The sequence below is a fragment of the Thalassophryne amazonica genome, chromosome 4, assembly GCF_902500255.1.
Source record: "Thalassophryne amazonica chromosome 4, fThaAma1.1, whole genome shotgun sequence".
Classification (NCBI taxonomy): domain Eukaryota; kingdom Metazoa; phylum Chordata; class Actinopteri; order Batrachoidiformes; family Batrachoididae; genus Thalassophryne; species Thalassophryne amazonica.
Window position 1 is genome coordinate 145,775,422 of NC_047106.1, and position 21,382 is coordinate 145,796,803.

The 21,382-nt window shown below is 41.9% G+C and overlaps 1 long non-coding RNA gene across 1 annotated transcript in view; it reads right to left on the bottom strand.

Annotated features, from left to right (window-relative positions):
• Positions 1–1,358: 1,358 nt before the first annotated feature.
• Positions 1,359–21,382, bottom strand: part of LOC117508872 — a 73,537-nt gene continuing 53,513 nt past the window's right edge. Inside the window, exon 2 of the long non-coding RNA XR_004560221.1 lies at positions 1,359–1,429. This is a non-coding gene — a long non-coding RNA (uncharacterized LOC117508872). The remainder of the gene's footprint in view (positions 1,430–21,382) is intronic.

The following is a 21,382-nucleotide window of genomic DNA, read 5'->3' on the forward strand; positions in this document are numbered from 1 at the left end:
GCACGATAAAATAGTGTTAACATGGTTCGGCCAATGTGAAAATACGACAGTTTCCTGAGACAGAACAAGCGCTGATGTCCCTTCCTACACACCACCTCACTGTTTGCCTCAAACTTCAGCGAATCATCAATAATAGTCCCAAGGTATTTATAAGTTTTCACAATTCCAACTGGTTGACCATTCATTGTTGTGTTGCCAGGTGTGCTACCATTCTTCCTAAAATCAATGACCATATCTTTAGTTTTAGATATATTAATCTGAAGATATGAGTCCTCACACCATTTAACAAAATGGTCAACTACAGGACCGTGGCTACTCTCATTATCCCGCAGCAGACTGACAATCACTGTATCATCCGCCTATTTTAAAATGAACCTGTTTTTAAAAGTGCTCTGACACATAAACGAGATTATTACTTAATTTAAAATGTTCTAAAAGCCTTTGGGTTAAAATACAGGGTTGAATTGTATTAAAAGCTGAAGAGAAGTCAACAAATAAAAGCCGGGCATGACACCCGCTGCCCTCCAAATGCCTGAGAAGCAGATTAAGCAAAGTGAGTGTGGCGTCCTTCACTCCTCTATTAGGCCTGTAAGCAAATTGTAACGGATCGAGTGCATGCATAGTATTTTTTAGCATTACCGACCGTACCAATTTCTCAAAGATCTTCATCAAAATTGATGTTAGAGCAACAGGCCTAAAATCATTCAAGGATTTAGGATTACTAGATTTAGGAACTGGGACCACAACAGCATCTTTCCACACTTTGGGGACATGCTGTGTTTCCAAGGACCAGTTAAAAATATAATAAAAAACTGGACTCAGCTCTTTTGCACAAGATTTAAGTAAATGGCCACAGATATTATCTGGACCATGACTCTTATTTATCTTTGTGCTAAGAAAAGCTTTTTCTATATCCCATTGGTGAAGGGAGAAGTGTTGAGAGTCACGGAGCCTGAGACCAAGTTCCTGAGTTTCCTTACTAAAATCAGATATGTTAAAACGATTAAAAAAACAATTAAGAGCATTAGCTAGTTCAATATCTGAGTTGAAGCCATTTAAAGTAATAAATAATGTAATCGTATGAATAATGTAATCATACGATTACATTATTCAAAATCATTGACATTCCCTAGGCAAAAGAATCATTTCAGCCATAATGGATGGAGTGGGGTTGGTTGAAGTCTCCTTTGGTTGTTGGGGGAAGGGGATCAAGAACAAAGGCCAGTTCTTTCAGTACTTTTTGCAGTGAGGTGCGTGTATCCACGTCAATCTTTCTGCGACCTTGATGGCAGTATCCATCGTCAATTTCACTTGGAAGGGGCCTATCCAGCGATGATCATTCCAGTGCTTCTTTCTCAGATTCTTTATGATCACAAAGTCATGGAGTGGTTGTTCAGATGACAATGGAAGGGCTGCCTTCACTCGAGACCTGCACATAGAAAGAGCTTGTGAAAGGTTAATGCAATAAGACACGAGATTGTGATCATTGAACACTGCATCTTCCCCTGCCAACACCTTGGGATGGAGTCCTGTGTGGGGTGATCTTCCAAACAGGACTTCAAAGGGTCACAGATTAAGTCTCTGTTGTATGCAAAATCTCATTTGCATCAGAGACAATGGTAAGCATTTTACCCACTTTAGGCCTGTTTCAGTGGTGCATTTTGCCAGTTTGTTTTTGAATCTGCCATTCTCCCTCTCTACAGCTCCTCCTGATTACAGATGATAGCTGCAGTGATTTTTAAGCTCATTGTCCAAGACAACACACAGCTCTTTGATCACTTCATTCATAAAGTGTGTACCACTGTCTGAAGAAAGTTTTTCTGGAACTCCCCATCTGGGAACAACCTCTGTCATTAAAGCTTTTGCTACTGTCTTTGTTGCCACATGTTTTATAGGAAAGACCTCAGTCCATTTGTAATACATGTCCACTAATACAAGGCAGTATTTCTTCCCCTCTGCTGGGGTTAATTCAATGAAATCCATGATATGGTGTTGAAAAGGACCTGGGGTGCACCCACAGAAGTCAATAGTTTTACCTGAATTGTTTTGGGCACAGATTAAACATCTTTTCCAGAAGTCAGTTGCATAGGCCACAAATCTTGAACAAAATGCCATTCAGTGGGTTGCCTGCAGGACAAAACTTTTTCACTGGGAATATTGGCGTCAAAAAAGGACAGTTTTGGATGGTTATCACAATTCCTGCGTCCAACAGGATTGAAAAACACAGATTATTCCATCCACAGCTTCCTGTCTGAGTGGATATTCTTTTTTTTTTAAGTTCTAACAGCCTTTCACCAGTAGAAGGCCGCACAGACCAGTTGTAGACAAACAAAGGCTCAGCCAAGTCTTTTGACAACATACACAGCTCTGGCTGATCAGGAGAAGAGGAGATTTTTATTACCTGGTCTGTACAAGATATGACTGCATTACAAGTGGACAAAATGTCTCCATGGAGCAAATTTATTGGACACTTTGGTGACATGACAAACCCATGTTGAAACTGATGATCTCCTGTCTCCCAGTGGCACAGAGCTGCTTTGGAAAATGGTTCACTCAAAGTCTCCCCACTAGCATAGACTGACACGTGTATTTTCCCAGGTTCCAGACCTTCAAAATCAGAACTCTGTATTAAAGATCTTGTGGCATCAGTATCAATCAAAAATTTCAGTTTTCTCCCATTTAAGTTAGAACAGCTGATGGCAAAATTTTATAAGGTTGGGGTTTTAAAAACATATGATATGGGTTAGAGAGTTTTTCTAATTCAGCAATCTTATTTAAAACCATTTGTTGGACCTCTGGAGGGATTTGTGTTGGTTTTTGACTTAAAAAATCTTTTACTTTACTCTCAAAATTTAGATTTGTGTGGTGTTCCGTGGCGGGTGTGACTGTGTTGTGTGTGTTTGATTCACAGTGTGCCGTGCTGGCTGTCTGTCATGGTTAGTCTGCGAGGGTGTCCTGAGTCTGTTGGGCTGGACCCTGTCCCCCTCTGCGTCTGCCTCATCCACAACGAAAGTCTCCACATCCGCGACCCCACTCTGGGTGGAGTTGTGAGCACTGGGTGGACCAGTGGTCCGATGCTCCACAATTGAAACATCCGTTTGGGTCCCAGGATGGATCTTGACTGTCTCTGGGTCACAGAGCGTGTGATGGTCTTCAATCAAAATTCTGTCTGCCGTGTTGACGAGGATGCCCCCTCTCAACAGACATCATGGTGAGGGCGGCTGCAGATATCTCTAGGGCATTCATCATGGTATAATGATCAGATTCTTTTTTCTTGGTGGCTTTGTCATTTATTCTGTTGTCAGCCCTCCGATCCTCCGATCAGGGTTTGCTCAATTCCTTGACGGATCTCAGATCTTAGGCCAGGAACCAGACAGGACTTTAGGACAGCTTCAAATGGTGTCTCTCCCTTTGCATCATAGGCACCATCAGCTCTTTCATGTCCACTGTGTGCAATGCCCTCCTTCTCCAGCCGGACGAAAAAGTCTGTCACAGTCTCACCAGGATTTTGTTTGCAGGCTTGGATCACTGCCATGTCCACTGTGGCTGGAAATTTGGCTTTGATGTCATCACAAACTGCTCTGACATACAGTTTGTACTCGCTGGTGTTTTCGCAGGTGATGGCTTCAGCTCTCAGTCTTTGTGCAGGTGGTCTTTCAACCACAGCTTGGATTTTCAGGTATGGTTGGACTGGAACAAGTGTCCTTAAAAGGCTGGTCAGTTCGTCACCTGTCAGTCTTCAGGCGTGACAAAAAGCTTCCAATTTTTCAGCAAACCCCTCTCCACCTTGGCTGAATGGAGGGAGATAGTCTTATGCAGCAGTCATCATCTCAGTCCACATATGGCAGTGGACGAGGACATTTTCACTGTGGGCACCAGGAAACTTGATAATTGGCACGGCAAATACGTCTTGCTGTTTCACCTGAGGCTTGGTGCCATGGGCTCTGGTGTTATAAGGCGAGCGGTGGACAGCCTTGCTGTCGAGGGGGAGTTGCTGTTGTCCTCTCATAGTGCCTGATCATCATCCAGGAGGTCTTGTGGGCAGGTGGTAAGGGCTCCTCTTGTGGTGGAGCAAACGGACCTGATTCAGTGGCGTCAAGTTGCTGGACTTGTTGCGGTTGGGTTCGGTGATACACAGGACACCAGTCTTCCCTTGCGGACTTGACCTTTGACTTCAGGCACAGCCAGGCTCGGATAGAGGGTGTTGGGGGAGTAGGGAGGTGGAAGAGGAGGAGACGACAAAGGATTATTGTGTGCGTCTCTTTTTTCCCCTTTCATTCCTTCTTTTCAACATTCTTTCTCCCTTCTTTCTGTTTTTTATTTCTTGACCATACTGCATGTATGTGGCATAACATTTCTCTGTCTGTCCACTGTCCTCACTCTCATTTTTGACATAACCTTTGCCTTCTGTTTATCCATATTTTCTTTTAGTTTGTCCAGTTGATTTCTGGTTAAGCTCCCTTCTGCTGGAAACCCAAAATCTCTCACCCATATATTCATATGGGTGAGACAATTGTCCCCATATTTCTCCAGAATTATTCGCACAATTGGAGATCACCAGTCGACTTCATCAGGTTTTTCTTTCCCTGTTTTCTTCCTCATTTCACTCAGAAATAACACACTGCAGTATGATTATTTTCTACAACTCAGTCACCTTTGACCCTTACATAAACTCAGGGAATCAAAATTCTCCTGCAACTTAGAAATAAGATGTCTTTTATTTCCTACAACTCAGAGATCTCTGACCTTCTACACTTGGAGTCAGCTCTTTTTTTCTCTCTCTCTCTCTTCTTTTTTTATGCTGACTCTTACCTCAGAAACTCAGACCACTCGTCTTTAAAGAGTTTCTTACCAGGGCCCACACTCAGTTACAATAAAGTTTTATTCTAACTTGCAACACTTGGTTGCCAAACAGTCAATTTTAACTTCCACAATAAAAATGACAGCCTCTCTCACCAGTGTTGTTTGTACAACACCCACGGTTTGTAGAATGCTGCACTGATGATTGGGAACCCAGAGCCAGTCAGTCCTCTGTCCATTAATACCGGGTACTAGGCAGATCTCTACCTACTAGATCTGTTTGGCCATCGGTCCGGTCCAGTCCGACAGTCCAGAGAGCATCCCACCTTCTGACACCAGCTTGTGGAGGCAAAATTTCAAACTTTGGACCAAGTGGTCTCTGGCTCTCAGTGGATTGAAGAGTCAGGAGGTTGACTGTTTGTCAAAATTAACAGGTTTATTACACAAAGTGCTTTGGACACACCAATGAACAGCATACAGCAAGTGTGAATGTGTACACGTCAGGATGGTGTTTATGCACAAGTTCTCATAAGGTCATCTCCCCTACCTTATACTGCAGGCCCAGATCTAGACTGGTTTGGACCAATGCAGGTGTTTTTCCTGTCACGGCGCACACAGATTCGTCGAGTCGTCACGGAAACAACTCGGCGAATTTGCGCGCACGTCTTTCATTACAAAATGTCCTTAAACAGTGGAATGTCCGCATAAAGTCCTCATGCCGGCCTCTTCTGAATCTTCTCTGTTCTCTCACAACGTCCTGGGTGAATTAAGCCTTAAATTAGGATGTTTTCAGGTCGAAACAGGCCGACGATGGCTCCTGGAAGCGCTGCGCAACATCCCGCTCCGTGGGAAGTCCTTACAGTGACAGAAACACGCCATAATCTCTCATCAGCCGTTAAACTTTTCACAGAAAACCAGCTAAAGTTCTCGAATAGTGTCCACTTGGATATTCCTCACAGGTCAAGAAAAAATTTTGATAAAGCAACGCACTCCATCTCAAGCAGCGTGTGAAACAAAGGAATTCAGCCGAGAGGGTGGGACTACATCTCACTCAAGGCCTGCCCACAGGAAAATGACGTCACCGACACGCGTGAAAAAACTCACGCATGCGCACGAGGGTTCAAGCATGATTGGTGTAATCGCACGTCATTCAAATCCATATAGGGTTTCTTATCTAATAGACCTCGTATTTGCTTGCAGAATTTTTCTCAGGTTAGTTATCAGCGAGGTATACCACACAGGTGAAAGCAGACCAGACAAAAATGATTAATCCTCTGTACCCAACGCTATTTGTGTAAAGGGCCTTTCACACCGCATGCTTGGAAGTGTCAGAGGCATCACAAATCGGTCTAAAAAGCATTATTTTCAATGAAACACGCAGCTTTTTACAGGTGTTAGAAGTGTCGCGTCAAAAGCTGAGCTAAACAGATGCTTCTGCCAGGAGTGTGCGCATTCCTGCTTGTCAACAGAATGACATTCAAAGTTCAACCCAATCCAACATTTGGAGCTCTGAACTGTGACAAAGCTTCGCACTGTCCAATAGAAACGTGTTGGGTCCAAACATGGAAGACTCGTGGAAGAAACCACTGATCTCTACAAAACAGAAATGTGTCACAGGACTGCTCATTTATACAGAGCAGTTTTCTGAAGAAAAATCCTTGCAAACGTTTTTTAACCCAAAAATTAATTTGATTGTGAAATCAAATTGCTATATTAAAGCTTTTTCTTGGTTCACTGACACATATACAACATGGCGATCATTCAGCTTTCCTCTGGAAAAAAAAATCAGAGTGAAAATCTCCGCCCCCCTGCTGCATGCATCGCGTCGGGGTGTAGGGAGGCATTGACACAACATGACTGACGACATATTGGGAGTTATTGCCTGATGCGTATCAATCAATCAATTCAATCAATTTTATTTATATAGCGCCAAATCACAACAAACAGTTGCCCCAAGGTGCTTTATATTGCAAGGCAAAAGCCATACAATAATTACAGAAAAACCCCAACGGTGAAAACGACCCCCTATGAGCAAGCACTTGGCGACAGTGGGAAGGAAAAACTCCCTTTTAATAGGAAGAAACCTCCAGCAGAACCAGGCTCAGGGAGGGGCAGTCTTCTGCTGGGACTGGTTGGGGCTGAGGGAGAGAACCAGGAAAAAGACATGCTGTGGAGGGGAGCAGAGATCAATCACTAATGATTAAATGCAGAGTGGTGCATACAGAGCAAAAAGAGAAAGAAACACTCAGTGCATCATGGGAACCCCCCAGCAGTCTAAGTCTATAGCAGCATAACTAAGGGATGGTTCAGGGTCATCTGATCCAGCCCTAACTATAAGCTTTAGCAAAAAGGAAAGTTTTAAGCCTAATCTTAAAAGTAGAGAGGGTGTCTGTCTCCCTGATCCGAATTGGGAGCTGGTTCCACAGGAGAGGAGCCTGAAAGCTGAAGGCTCTGCCTCCCATTCTACTCTTAAAAACCCTAGGAACTACAAGTAAGCCTGCAGTCTGAGAGCGAAGCGCTCTATTGGGGTGATATGGTACTATGAGGTCCCTAAGATAAGATGGGACCTGATTATTCAAAACCTTATAAGTAAGAAGAAGAATTTTGAATTAACTGAAGGCTTTTCAGTGAACTTTCAGGACAACCTGATAAAAATGAATTACAATAGTCCAGCCTAGAGGAAATAAATGCATGAATTAGTTTTAGAACATCAATGGAAGTTTTTGAAGTGCATCTGTATTTAGGTTGTCTGCACTTCTCTTTCTCTGATAGATTCCAGAATTGGGCATTCATGTTAGGTGTTGCTCTGGATTTGAGCTCAGTGTCATTTTTCAGTAGCACAGCAATCCAGGTTGAAGAGTGATGCCACTTTTGATGTTATACATCTATATTTTCCTCAAATGGAAAACAGAGAAAACTGACAACAGGCTCAATGGATGCAAAGTCAGTAAAGCGCCGTCAAATTCTGACAAGATGCTCTGCACTCGATCATCATTAGTCTTAGATTAGGCTTAAAACTTTCCTTTTTGCTAAAGCTTATAGTTAGGGCTGGATCAGGTGACCCTGAACCATCCCTTAGTTATGCTGCTATAGACTTAGACTGCTGGGGGGTTCCCATGATGCACTGAGTGTTTCTTTCTCTTTTTGCACCACTCTGCATTTAATCATTAGTGATTGATCTCTGCTCCCCTCCACAGCATGTCTTTTTCCTGGTTCTCTCCCTCAGCCCCAACCAGTCCCAGCAATTGGTGCTATATAAATTAATACATTTGAATTTTGAATTTATATGATGTTATTTAAAAATGTGGTTTTTATGGGCTGCTCAAACTTAAATCAAATCAATCAATCAATCAAAAGTTGTTTGATTGATTGATTGAATAATTGATTGACTGCAGAAATAAGGACTATACAAAATGAAGAAACTAATTAAATAAAACATTATTAGAGCCATGCTAAACAAATGAACTAGAAAAAAAGATTCACTTTAGGGTTAGGGTTAAACAGGTAACAGCTAAACAGTTTAACAAAAGAATGCAAAAAGTAAGCAACCCAACAAAACAAACAAACTTGGGGAGCAATCCAAAATGAAAAGAAAAACAAAACAAAACAATAAAAAAATTAAGTGAAGGGTCACCCGAATAAAGACGTGAGGAAACAACTTGTCTAAGCAGCACTGAACACAAAAAAATGAGGCAGCCACAAAACTGAACAGCGACGAGTACCATAGAAAATAAACAAACCAGCAAAAGAACTGCATGTGGTGAGAAACTGTCCAATAAACGGATACAAGAAATGAAAAAAACAACAGAAGAAGCACAGGGGACACTCAAAAAATACTTAAAAAAAAACCCAAGAATAACTCAAAGTTCTTCAACACGGTGGCAACACTTATTCATGGACAACCACCTGTAGTTCGCTCTCCTTTTACAGCACAAGATTTCCTGGATTACTTTGAGAAGAAAATAGAAAACATTAGGTTAAACATATCCCAGCATGCCTTAATCCAGCCACTACACCCTGCTATTGAGGTGGGCGCCACTACTGAGGAATTACCTAGATTTACAGAATTTGATAGTATCTCACTAGACGTGCTGACAAAACTCGTAACGTCAACAAAAAGCACAACCTGTTTATTTGATCCCATACCAACAAAACTGTTTAAGGACCTGTGGTCCACTCTTGGGCCGATTGTGCTGGAAATTATTCATCTTTCTTTAACTTCTGGATCTGTTCCTAAATGTTTCAAATATGCAGTGATTAAACCATTACTTAAGAAATCTAATCTTGACCCTAGTGTATTGAAAAACTATCGGCCGATATCAAATGTATCACTTTGCTTAAAAATTCTGGAACAGGTGGTTTAACAGTATCTTATAGACCACCTTACTGAGAATAATCTCTTTGAGTCACTGCAGTCTGCTTTTAGAAAACTCATTCCACAGAGACGGCTCTCACTAAAGTGGTGAATGTGTTGTGGTGTGCCCCTGGTCTGCTGGTTTCTGTCTTTGTCTCCGTGCTTTCAGGTGAAGCTGAGGTGGAGCTGCTGGGTGAATTTGCTGGTGGCTTGGTGCGTCTGCTGTGTTTGACGTCAGCGCTCTGCTCCCGGCTATCAAGTCAGCACGTGGAATTGATAAAGTGGCATCTCACAGCTGATTGGCATTTTCAGTGAGTGGATGCTCACAACTGATGTTCATCTCGTCTCATCACCGTTCCAGATTTAACCCTGGACCTGTCATGGGTTCGGGGCCAGAATCTACTGCTTACCACTGTTTACCACAGCTTACAACTGCTGCTTTCCTCCTGAAGAACCTCCACATTCCTCTGGGTTGAAACCGGGTTGCCACAGTTTCCCAGCTGTGCCACACCATCGCTCTCAGCCGGTAACCTGGTCTTATGTTTTGTCTTAGTGTTCTTTGTTTGGCATCCTGTCACTGTGGATGGAGCTCTCCAAGTTTTTCTGCTGTGAGCCTCCGAGCTAATTAACTTTTCCTACTGTGTTTTTCTGGACTGAAGTCTCCGTGCTCCTGTCTCCACCTCTCTTCTAAGTCCCTGTTAGTAAATGATATAATAATTGATCAACATATTGATTTATTCTGCCTTACAGAAACCTGGTTACAGCAGGATGAATATGTTAGTTTAAATGAGTCAACACCCCCAAGTCACACTAACTGCCAGAATGCTCGTAGCATGGACTGAGGCGGAGGATTAGCAGCAATCTTCCATTCCAGCTAATTAATTAATCAAAAACACAGACAGAGCTTTAATTCATTTGACAGCTTGACTCTTAGTCTTGTCCATCCAAATTGGAAGTCCCAAAAACCAGTTTTATTTGTTGTTATCTATCGTCCACCTGGTTGTTACTGTGAGTTTCTCTGTGAATTTTCAGACCTTTTGTCTGACTTAGTGCTTAGCTCAGATAAGATAATTATAGTGGGCGATTTTAACATCCACACAGATGCTGAGAATCACAGCCTCAACACTGCATTTAATCTATTATTAGACTCTATTGGCTTTGCTCAAAATGTAAATGAGTCCACCCACCACTTTAATCATATCTTAGATCTTGTTCTGACTTATGGTATGGAAATTGAAGACTTAACAGTATTCCCTGAAAACTCCCTTCTGTCTGATCATTTCTTAATAACATTTACATTTACTCTGATGGACTACCCAGCAGTGGGGAATAAGTTTCATTACACTAGAAGTCTTTCAGAAAGCGCTGTAACTAGGTTTAAGGATATGATTCCTTCTTTATGTTCTCTAATGCCATATACCAACACAGTGCAGAGTAGCTACCTAAACTCTGTAAGTGAGATAGAGTATCTCGTCAATAGTTTTACATCCTCATTGAAGACAACTTTGGATGCTGTAGCTCCTCTGAAAAAGAGAGCTTTAAATCAGAAGTGCCTGACTCTGTGGTATAACTCACAAATTTGCAGCTTAAAGCAGATAACCCGTAAGTTGGAGAGGAAATGGCGTCTCACTAATTTAGAAGACCTTCACTTAGCCTGGAAAACGAGTCTGTTGCTCTATAAAAAAGCCCTCCGTAAAGCTAGGACATCTTACTACTCATCACTAATTGAAGAAAATAAGAACAACCCCAGGTTTCTTTTCAGCACTGTAGCCAGGCTGACAAACAGTCAGAGCACTATTGAGCAGAGTATTCCTTTAACTAGTAATGACTTCATGACTTTCTTTGCTAATAAAATTTTAACTATTAGAGAAAAAATTACTCATAACCATCCCAAAGACGTATCGTTATCTTTGGCTGCTTTCAGTGATGCCGGTATTTGGTTAGACTCTTTCTCTCAGATTGTTCTGTCTGAGTTATTTTCATTAGTTACTTCATGCAAACCATCAACATGTGTATTAGACCCCATTCCTACCAGGCTGCTCAAGGAAGCCCTACCATTATTTAATGCTTCGATCTTAAATATGATCAATCTATCTTTATTAGTTGGCTATGTACCACAGGCTTTTAAGGTGGCAGTAATTAAACCATTACTTAAAAAGCCATCACTTGACCCAGCTATCTTAGCTAATTATAGACCAATCTCCAACCTTCCTTTTCTCTCAAAAATTCTTGAAAGGGTAATTGTAAAACAGCTAACTGATCATCTGCAGAGGAATGGTCTATTTGAAGAGTTTCAGTCAGGTTTTAGAATTCATCATAGTACAGAAACAGCATTAGTGAAGGTTACAAATGATCTTCTTATGGCCTCAGACAGTGGACTCATCTCTGTGCTTGTTCTGTTAGACCTCAGTACTGCTTTTGATACTGTTGACCATAAAATTTTATTACAGAGATTAAAGCATGCCATAGTTATTAAAGGCACTGCGCTGCGGTGGTTTGAATCATATTTATCTAATAGATTACAATTTGTTCATGTAAATGGGGAATCTTCTTCACAGACTTAGGTTAATTATGGAGTTCCACAAGGTTCTGTGCTAGGACCAATTTTATTCACTTTATACATGCTTCCCTTAGGCAGTATTATTAGACGGCATTGCTTAAATTTTCGTTGTTACGCAGATGATACCCAGCTTTATCTATCCATGAAGCCAGAGGACACACACCAATTAGCTAAACTGCAGGATTGTCTTACAGACATAAAGACATGGATGACCTCTAATTTCCTAATTTTAAACTCAGATAAAACTGAAGTTATTGTACTTGGCCCCACAAATCTTAGAAACATGGTGTCTAACCAGATCCTTACTCTGGATGGCATTACCCTGACCTCTAGTAATACTGTGAGAAATCTTGGAGTCATTATTGATCAGGATATGTCATTCAAAGTGCATATTAAACAAATATGTAGGACTGCTTTTTTGCATTTACGCAATATCTCTAAAATTAGAAAGGTCTTGTCTCAGAGTGATGCTGAAAAACTAATTCATGCATTTATTTCCTCTAGGCTGGACTATTGTAATTCATTATTATCAGGTTGTCCTAAAAGTTCCCTGAAAAGCCTTCAGTTAATTCAGAATGCTGCAGCTAGAGTACTAACGGGGACTAGAAGGAGAGAGCATATCTCACCCATATTGGCCTCTCTTCATTGGCTTCCTGTTAATTCTAGAATAGAATTTAAAATTCTTCTTCTTACTTATAAGGTTTTGAATAATCAGGTCCCATCTTATCTTAGCGACCTCATAGTACCATATCACCCCAATAGAGCACTTCGCTCTCAGACTACAGGCTTACTTGTAGTTCCTAGGGTTTGTAAGAGTAGAATGGGAGGCAGAGCCTTCAGCTTTCAGGCTCCTCTCCTGTGGAACCAGCTCCCAATTCAGATCAGGGAGACAGACACCCTCTCTACTTTTAAGATTAGGCTTAAAACTTTCCTTTTTGCTAAAGCTTATAGTTAGGGCTGGATCAGGTGACCCTGAACCATCCCTTAGTTATGCTGCTATAGACTTAGACTGCTGGGGGGTTCCCATGATGCACTGAGTGTTTCTTTCTCTTTTTGCTCTGTATGCACCACTCTGCATTTAATCATTAGTGATTGATCTCTGCTCCCCTCCACAGCATGTCTTTTTCCTGGTTCTCTCCCTCAGCCCCAACCAGTCCAGGCAGAAGACTGCCCCTCCCTGAGCCTGGTTCTGCTTGAGGTTTCTTCCTGTTAAAAGGGAGTTTTTCCTTCCCACTGTCACCAAGTGCTTGCTCACAGGGGGTCATTTTGACCGTTGAGGTTTTTACGTAATTATTGTATGGCCTTGCCTTACAATATAAAGCGACTTGGGGCAACTGTTTGTTGTGATTTGGCGCTATATAAATAAATAAAATAAAACTGATTCAACTGTCGTAACTTTTCCGCTGTGGGCTCCCATGTCCACGAAAGTATCTGACTGTTTTTTCACTGTTGCTTCAGTGTGTAACCCATCGTGTTTTTTCCTCTCGGGATTTTCCAGGCTTTAGTGAGTTACCTGTCAAGTGGACCTTTCGTGCCTTGAACTTAATTAATGGTGACTTTTCCTATTAAGCTCTTCAGCTTAATTTACAGTCTTTATTTCCTCTGCAAGTATTTCTGGTTCAGACATAACTGCCCGTGTGTTTCTGTGTAAGCTTTTGGGCTGTAATGATAAAATCATTTATTGCGTTTTGCTCTGTAAGTTCCACCTCTATATATGATTCTGTATCGTTCGTGCCTATTCCATTGTCATGCCCACCTGCCTTCTGCTTAAACTCTGACATAATCTGTCAGAGTTTAAGCTGCCTGTCGTGTTTCACCTACAGCATCTCACATTAATTAACTCCCATTATCCAATATAGAAGACTTAACAGTATTCCCTGAAAACTCCGTTCTGTCTGATCATTTCTTAATAACATTTACATTTACTCTGATGGACTACCCAGCAGTGGGGAATAGGGGAATAAGTTTCATTACACTAGAAGTCTTTCAGAAAGCGCTGTAACTAGGTTTAAGGATATGATTCCTTCTTTATGTTCTCTAATGCCATATACCAACACAGTGCAGAGTAGCTACCTAAACTCTGTAAGTGAGATAGAGTATCTCGTCAATAGTTTTACATCCTCATTGAAGACAACTTTGGATGCTGTAGCTCCTCTAAAAAAGAGAGCTTTAAATCAGAAGTGCCTGACTCCGTGGTATAACTCACAAACTCGTAGCTTAATCAATCAATCAATCAATCAATCAATCAATTTTTTTATATAGCGCCAAATCACAACAAACAGTTGCCCCAAGGCGCTTTATATTGTAAGGCAAGGCCATACAATAATTATGTAAAACCCCAACGGTCAAAACGACCCCCTGTGAGCAAGCACTTGGCTACAGTGGGAAGGAAAAACAGCAGATAACCCGTACGTTGGAGAGGAAATGGCGTCTCACTAATTTAGAAGATCTTCACTTAGCCTGGAAAAAGAGTCTGTTGCTCTATAAAAAAAGCCCTCCGTAAAGCTAGGACATCTTTCTACTAATCACTAATTGAAGAAAATAAGAACAACCCCAGGTTTCTTTTCAGCACTGTAGCCAGGCTGACAAAGAGTCAGAGCTCTATTGAGCTGAGTATTCCATTAACTTTAACTAGTAATGACTTCATGACTTTCTTTGCTAACAAAATTTTAACTATTAGAGAAAAACTGCAGGCTTACTTGTAGTTCCTAGGGTTTGTAAGAGTAGAATGGGAGGCAGAGCCTTCAGCTTTCAGGCTCCTCTCCTGTGGAACCAGCTCCCAATTCAGATCAGGGAGACAGACACCCTCTCTACTTTTAAGATTAGGCTTAAAACTTTCCTTTTTGCTAAAGCTTATAGTTAGGGCTGGATCAGATGACCCTGGACCATCCCTTAGTTATGCTGCTATAGACTTAGACTGCTGGGGGGTTCCCATGATGCACTGTTTCTTTCTCTTTTTGCTCTGTATGCACCACTCTGCATTTAATCATTAGTGATCGATCTCTGCTCCCCTCCACAGCATGTCTTTTTCATGGTTCTCTCCCTCAGCCCCAACCAGTCCCAGCAGAAGACTGCCCCTCCCTGAGCCTGGTTCTGCTGGAGGTTTCTTCCTGTTAAAAGGGAGTTTTTCCTTCCCACTGTAGCCAAGTGCTTGCTCACAGGGGGTCGTTTTGACCGTTGGGGTTTTACATAATTATTGTATGGCCTTGCCTTACAATATAAAGCACCTTGGGGCAACTGTTTGTTGTTATTTGGCGCTATATAAAAAAATTGATTATCAGAGTCCGTTCATCTTAGTAACCAGCGGTTATTCAGTGTGTGTGCGTCTGCACTGCTGCAGGAACAGAGTGCACATTAACCCTTCTATCTGAACTGTTAAGTTATGTTATGTCTTCAGTGATCAGTTCCACTAACAGCCTGGAGTGGTCAGTACACAGCCGCTTTGTTCCTGACATTAAGTGATTTTCTCTGAGTGCAGCCACCAAGAGAATTCTAACTCTGCTATCCTGAATGCATGAATAGGTTGATCCTGAACCTGGAACTGAACTTTGATTTTGGAACTGATGTTGATCTGCAACTCCAACTCCAACTCCAGAATTAACTGAACTAGAACTACCAGAGTGGTGCCAAATGGCACTTTTTCCTTTCATGACCAAGGTGGTGCCCAATGGCACTGCTGGGGTAATTTACAACTCATTAGGCCACTTTTTCTTATGTAAGTGCAGCCATTAGATCGGAATGTGGCAGTACCAGAGTGACCGGCAGTTTGAGCCTGTGAGAATGTTCAGTTTTTTTAACCCTTGTATTATGGTGGGAAATAAATACTTGTATTATGTTGTGGGTCATTTTGACCCGTATTGTTTAAATCCACAGAAAACAGTCAAAAATGAAGTTAAACCAATCAGAACTTTATTTTAGATTATACAAACATTTGAAGACATCAATTTCAATCAATTCAATCAATTTTAGTTATATAGCACCAAATCACAACAAACAGTTGCCCCAAGGCGCTTTATATTGTAAGGCAAGGCCATACAATAATTACGTAAAAACCCCAACGGTCAAAACAACCCCCTGTGAGCAAGCACTTGGCGACAGTGGGAAGGAAAAACTCCCTTTTAACAGGAAGAAACCTCCAGCAGAACCAGGCTCAGGGAGGGGCAGTCTTCTGCTGGGACTGGTTGGGGCTGAGGGAGAGAACCAGGAAAAAGACAGAGATCAATCACTAATGATTAAATGCAGAGTGAAGACATGAGAAGAAGAGATATACAATTCAAACACTATGTCAAAGAACTCCTGTTTTCAATTTTTCCCTCTTCACGAACACTTTTTTTTCATTTAACTTGCCCCATTTTCTCATATTTTCAATGTTCAGCATTTTCCCCACATGATGGACAGAATGTAACTGTGTGCTTTCTGCAGATCTATTTCTTGCACCTCGCACAACGGGTACTTGTTTTATTGTCATCTTGATAGGGACAGACTTGGCAACTTTTGCATTTCTTTGCACCTGTATCCAAAGGATCCATTGTGGGTTGGTCAGATGCCCTTCTCTGGACCTTTGTGATGAAAGCTGCAGCTGCTGGGGATCGAGCTGGCCTGGCCCAGTTCAGGATCTTGGGGGTGACAAGTGCTTTGCCTAATTCTTCCAGGAAAGGTTGACGTCTGTACAGTTTGCCGGCACTGCTGGTTGATCTCAATCCACAGCATAGGCATTGTATGCAGACACGTCCCCAATGTTGTAGAAAACCACCGAGGGCCAACAGGCAGTCTTGCGCTGATAGCTATATGTTGCTGTGACTTTGTCAAGATTGTCAACTCCTCCTTTGGTGGAGATGTAAACCAGGATCATCTGTGGCTTCATGTCCTCTCTCGTGCTCAGAGATGCATCTTTGTACATTGTACAAATGATGCGTCTGATGCGTAGATGATCCAAGATGGCGCAGATGTATGTGGCTGACCGTCTGTCTCTGCACAGTATTGTGCTATTATTGTTATTATTGCTGTTTTTATTAAGAATGTGTCACCGCTACTACAGTATGACCGCCAGTCTCTTCTGAATATCCGTGATTCAGAGATTAGGCCCACAATCAATGGGAAAACAAAGTCATTCCCTCCGTTACTGAAGTCGGTGCCTTACTTCTTGCGGCGTATAGCTGCTCAATTGCCTCGCAAGCGCCGCCACAGAAAACGGGGGAAACGCAGCGGTGTACTCATAAGACTGAGAGCCTACCTGGCGCAGCCCTCGATGTGTGATTCCTGTCGTTCCTTTCAACTTCCTCCTGGGAATGACAACTTCACCGTGTGGTGTTTTGCGGACTTCCGGTGGCTCAGATCAGCTGTCCCAGGTGCCGACTACGAGCAATCCAGCTGCTCCCGGCGTATCCGTGTCTGCAGGCGAGGGTCAGTAGAGGAAAATCTCCGTCCTGTCGCACGTGGTTCAGGAAATGTGGACCACATGCTGCTGCACTTCGCTCTTATAAATGCGAGGTCTCTCACAAATAAAACTTTTATTCTGAACGACTTCTTTTCCTCACGTGGGTTGGATAACCTCATGTTGACGGAAATGTGGACTAAACCAGGTGACTACAGCACCTCCACGGAGCTCCTCCCCCCTCGCTGCTCTTTCCTCTATTCGCCTCATGTGCCTGGTCGGGGAGGCGGAGTTGCCACTGTCTTCAAGGATAAATTTGCATGCAAGTCTCTACATGCAAATAATTATTCCTCTTTTGAAGTACAGCTGTTCCTGATGGATTTTTTTTGTCCAATATTATGTGCTGTGGTCTATCGCCCACCTAAATATAATAAGGACTTTATTCAGGAGTTCTCTGAGTTCTTAGCTGAGTTGGCCCCCAAATATGATCAATACATTCTAATCTGTTGAGATATTAATATCCACGTTTGTTGCCAGTCCAATCAGGTGGCCACTGACTTTAAACATCTTCTGACATCTTCTGATTGAACTCAAGAGTGTGGATAAACCAACCCATAATGCTGGACACACAATCTTGCTCAGTATCAGAGGGCAGTGAAGGAAGCTAAGTCCCAGTATCTGTCTGACATTATTTCCACAAATGGACATAGCCCTCACGTGTTGTTCAACACAGTTAATTTGGTTGTGAACCCCCGCACCCCTTATTTTGAAAATGCCACTGTTTCTACCTGTGAGGACTTCTTACACTTTTTTGTGGATAAAGTGATGTCAGTGAGAGCACTGAGAAGCTGCAGTATCAATCTGGAGGAGTCTGTTACTGCTGCTCACTCTGCAGTGTTTGATCATTTTGATCCCATCACTTTGACATCCCTCACTGACACTGTTAAATGCATGAGGGTCACTAACTGCCCTTTAGATTTTCTTCCTGCTAAATTACTGAAAGAACTGTTCACCACTGTTGGCCCGTCCCTCTTGATTTTAATTAACGTCTTTAAGTTCAGGATGCTTTCCTGATGCTTTCAAACATGCTGTGGTGAGACCATTGCTTAAAAAACCACACCTTGACACTTCTGTTCTATCTAATTTTAGACCTGTGTCAAATTTGTCTTTTATTTAAAAAATTATTGAAAAAGTTGTTTTTAAACAGTTACAAGTGTTCTTAGAAATTTTATTCTTGAAAAATTTCAGTCAGGGTTCAGAACAAGGCACAGCACAGAATCTGCACTCCTCAAAGTCCACAACGATGTGGCTCTGTCGCTTGATGCTAAATGTCCAGTTCTTTTAGTGCTTCTTGACTTGACAGCAGCATTTGATACTGTTGATCACAGGATCCTCTTGTCTCGTTTAAAGCACCATGTGGGCATTTGTGGCACAGCATTAAAGTGGTTGAGTTCCTATCTAATGAACAGAACATTTTCTGTCATGATAGGTGACTTGTCCTCCTCTGCTGCAACCTTGTCTTGTGGAGTACCCCAGGGTTCCATTTTGGGCCCCATTTTGTTTTGTCTCTATATGTTACCACTGGGCTCCATTATGGAGAGACATAACATGTCTTTTCACTGCTATGCAGATGACCTGCAGATTTATCTGCCAGTGTCTTCAAATACAAATGACGCTATCACACGTTTGTCAGACTGCATGGCTGATATAAAGCTGTGGTTACAGCAAAATTTTCTTCATTTGAACGAGGACAAAACTGATTACATTTTGTTTGGTGACCCTGCTCTTCTAGGTTCTGGTTTGTTGTCTGCGTCTTTGAAACCTATAGTAAGAAATCTTGGGGTGGTATTTGACAATTCTTTTAGATTTGACAAACAAATTGACAGCGTGGTAAGAACAAGTTTTTATCAGTTGCGTCTTTTATCTAAGGTTAAACCATTTTTAAACCACACTGACCTTGAAAAAACTATCCACGCTTTTATTAGCTCTAGAATTGACTATTGTAATGCCCTTTATGTTGGAGTTCCTCAGACATCTCTGAGTCGTCTCCAGCTGGTGCAAAACGCTGCAGCCCAATTTTTAACAAACATATCAAGACATCAGCACATCACCCCAGTTCTTTTTAATTTGCACTGGCTTCCAGTCTCTTTTAGAGCTGATTTTAAAATTTTGATATTTGTCTTTAAAGCCCTTAATGGCCTGGCCCCTCCTTATTTGACTGAGCTTTTGCATCCTCGTGTCTCAAACAGGTCTTTGAGGTCTGTAAATCAGCTTTTACTGGAAGTGCCCAGGTCCAGGTCTAAACGCTGGGGTGATCGGGCCTTCTCTGTTGCTGGGCCCAAACTTTGGAATAAATTACCCCCTGAAATGAGAATCATCTGTGACTTAGAGCTTTTTAAGTCCAGGCTCAAGACACATTTGTTCAGTCTGGCTTTTAACACTCAGTAGCATGATGGCACTTTACTTTATGCTATTAATTCAATCAATCAATCAATCAATTTTTTTTTATATAGCGCCAAATCACAACAAACAGTTGCCCCAAGGCGCTTTATATTGTAAGGCAAGGCCATACAATAATTATGTAAAACCCCAACGGTCAAAACGACCCCCTGTGAGCAAGCACTTGGCTACAGTGGGAAGGAAAAACTCCCTTTTAACAGGAAGAAACCTCCAGCAGAACCAGGCTCAGGGAGGGGCAGTCTTCTGCTGGGACTGGTTGGGGCTGAGGGAGAGAACCAGGAAAAAGACATGCTGTGGAGGGGAGCAGAGATCGATCACTAATGATTAAATGCAGAGTGGTGCATACAGAGCAAAAAGAGAAAGAAACAGTGCATCATGGGAACCCCCCAGCAGTCTACGTCTATAGCAGCATAACTAAGGGATGGTTCAGGGTCACCTGATCCAGCCCTAACTATAAGCTTTAGCAAAAAGGAAAGTTTTAAGCCTAATCTTAAAAGTAGAGAGGGTGTCTGTCTCCCTGATCTGAATTGGGAGCTGGTTCCACAGGAGAGGAGCCTGAAAGCTGAAGGCTCTGCCTCCCATTCTACTCTTACAAACCCTAGGAACTACAAGTAAGCCTGCAGTCTGAGAGCGAAGCGCTCTATTGGGGTGATATGGTACTACGAGGTCCCTAAGATAAGATGGGACCTGATTATTCAAAACCTTATAAGTAAGAAGAAGAATTTTAAATTCTATTCTAGAATTAACAGGAAGCCAATGAAGAGAGGCCAATATGGGTGAGATATGCTCTCTCCTTCCAGTCCCCGTCAGTACTCTAGCTGCAGCATTTTGAATTAACTGAAGGCTTTTTAGGGAACTTTTAGGACAACCTGATAATAATGAATTACAATAGTCCAGCCTAGAGGAAATAAATGCATGAATTAGTTTTTCAGCATCACTCTGAGACAAGACCTTTCTAATTTTAGAGATATTGCGTAAATGCAAAAAAGCAGTCCTACATATTTGTTTAATATGCGCTTTGAATGACATATCCTGACTCCAAGATTTCTCACAGTATTACTAGAGGTCAGGGTAATGCCATCCAGAGTAAGGATCTGGTTAGACACCATGTTTCTAAGATTTGTGGGGCCAAGTACAATAACTTCAGTTTTATCTGAGTTTAAAAGCAGGAAATTAGAGGTCATCCATGTCTTTATGTCTGTAAGACAATCCTGCAGTTTAGCTAATTGGTGTGTGTCCTCTGGCTTCATGGATAGATAAAGCTGGGTATCATCTGCGTAACAATGAAAATTTAAGCAATACCGTCTAATAATACTGCCTAAGGGAAGCATATATAAAGTGAATAAAATTGGTCCTAGCACAGAACCTTGTGGAACTCCATAATTAACTTTAGTCTGTGAAGAAGATTCCCCATTTACATGAACAAATTGTAATCTATTAGACAAATATGATTCAAACCACCGCAGCGCAGTGCCTTTAATACCTATGGCATGCTCTAATCTCTGTAATAAAATTTTATGGTCAACAGTATCAAAAGCAGCACTGAGGTCTAACAGAACAAGCACAGAGATGAGTCCACTGTCCGAGGCCATAAGATCATTTGTAACCTTCACTAATGCTGTTTCTGTACTATGATGAATTCTAAAACCTGACTGAAACTCTTCAAATAGACCATTCCTCTGCAGATGATCAGTTAGCTGTTTTACAACTACCCTTTCAAGAATTTTTGAGAGAAAAGGAAGGTTGGAGATTGGCCTATAATTAGCTAAGATAGCTGGGTCAAGTGATGGCTTTTTAAGTAATGGTTTAATTACTGCCACCTTAAAAGCCTGTG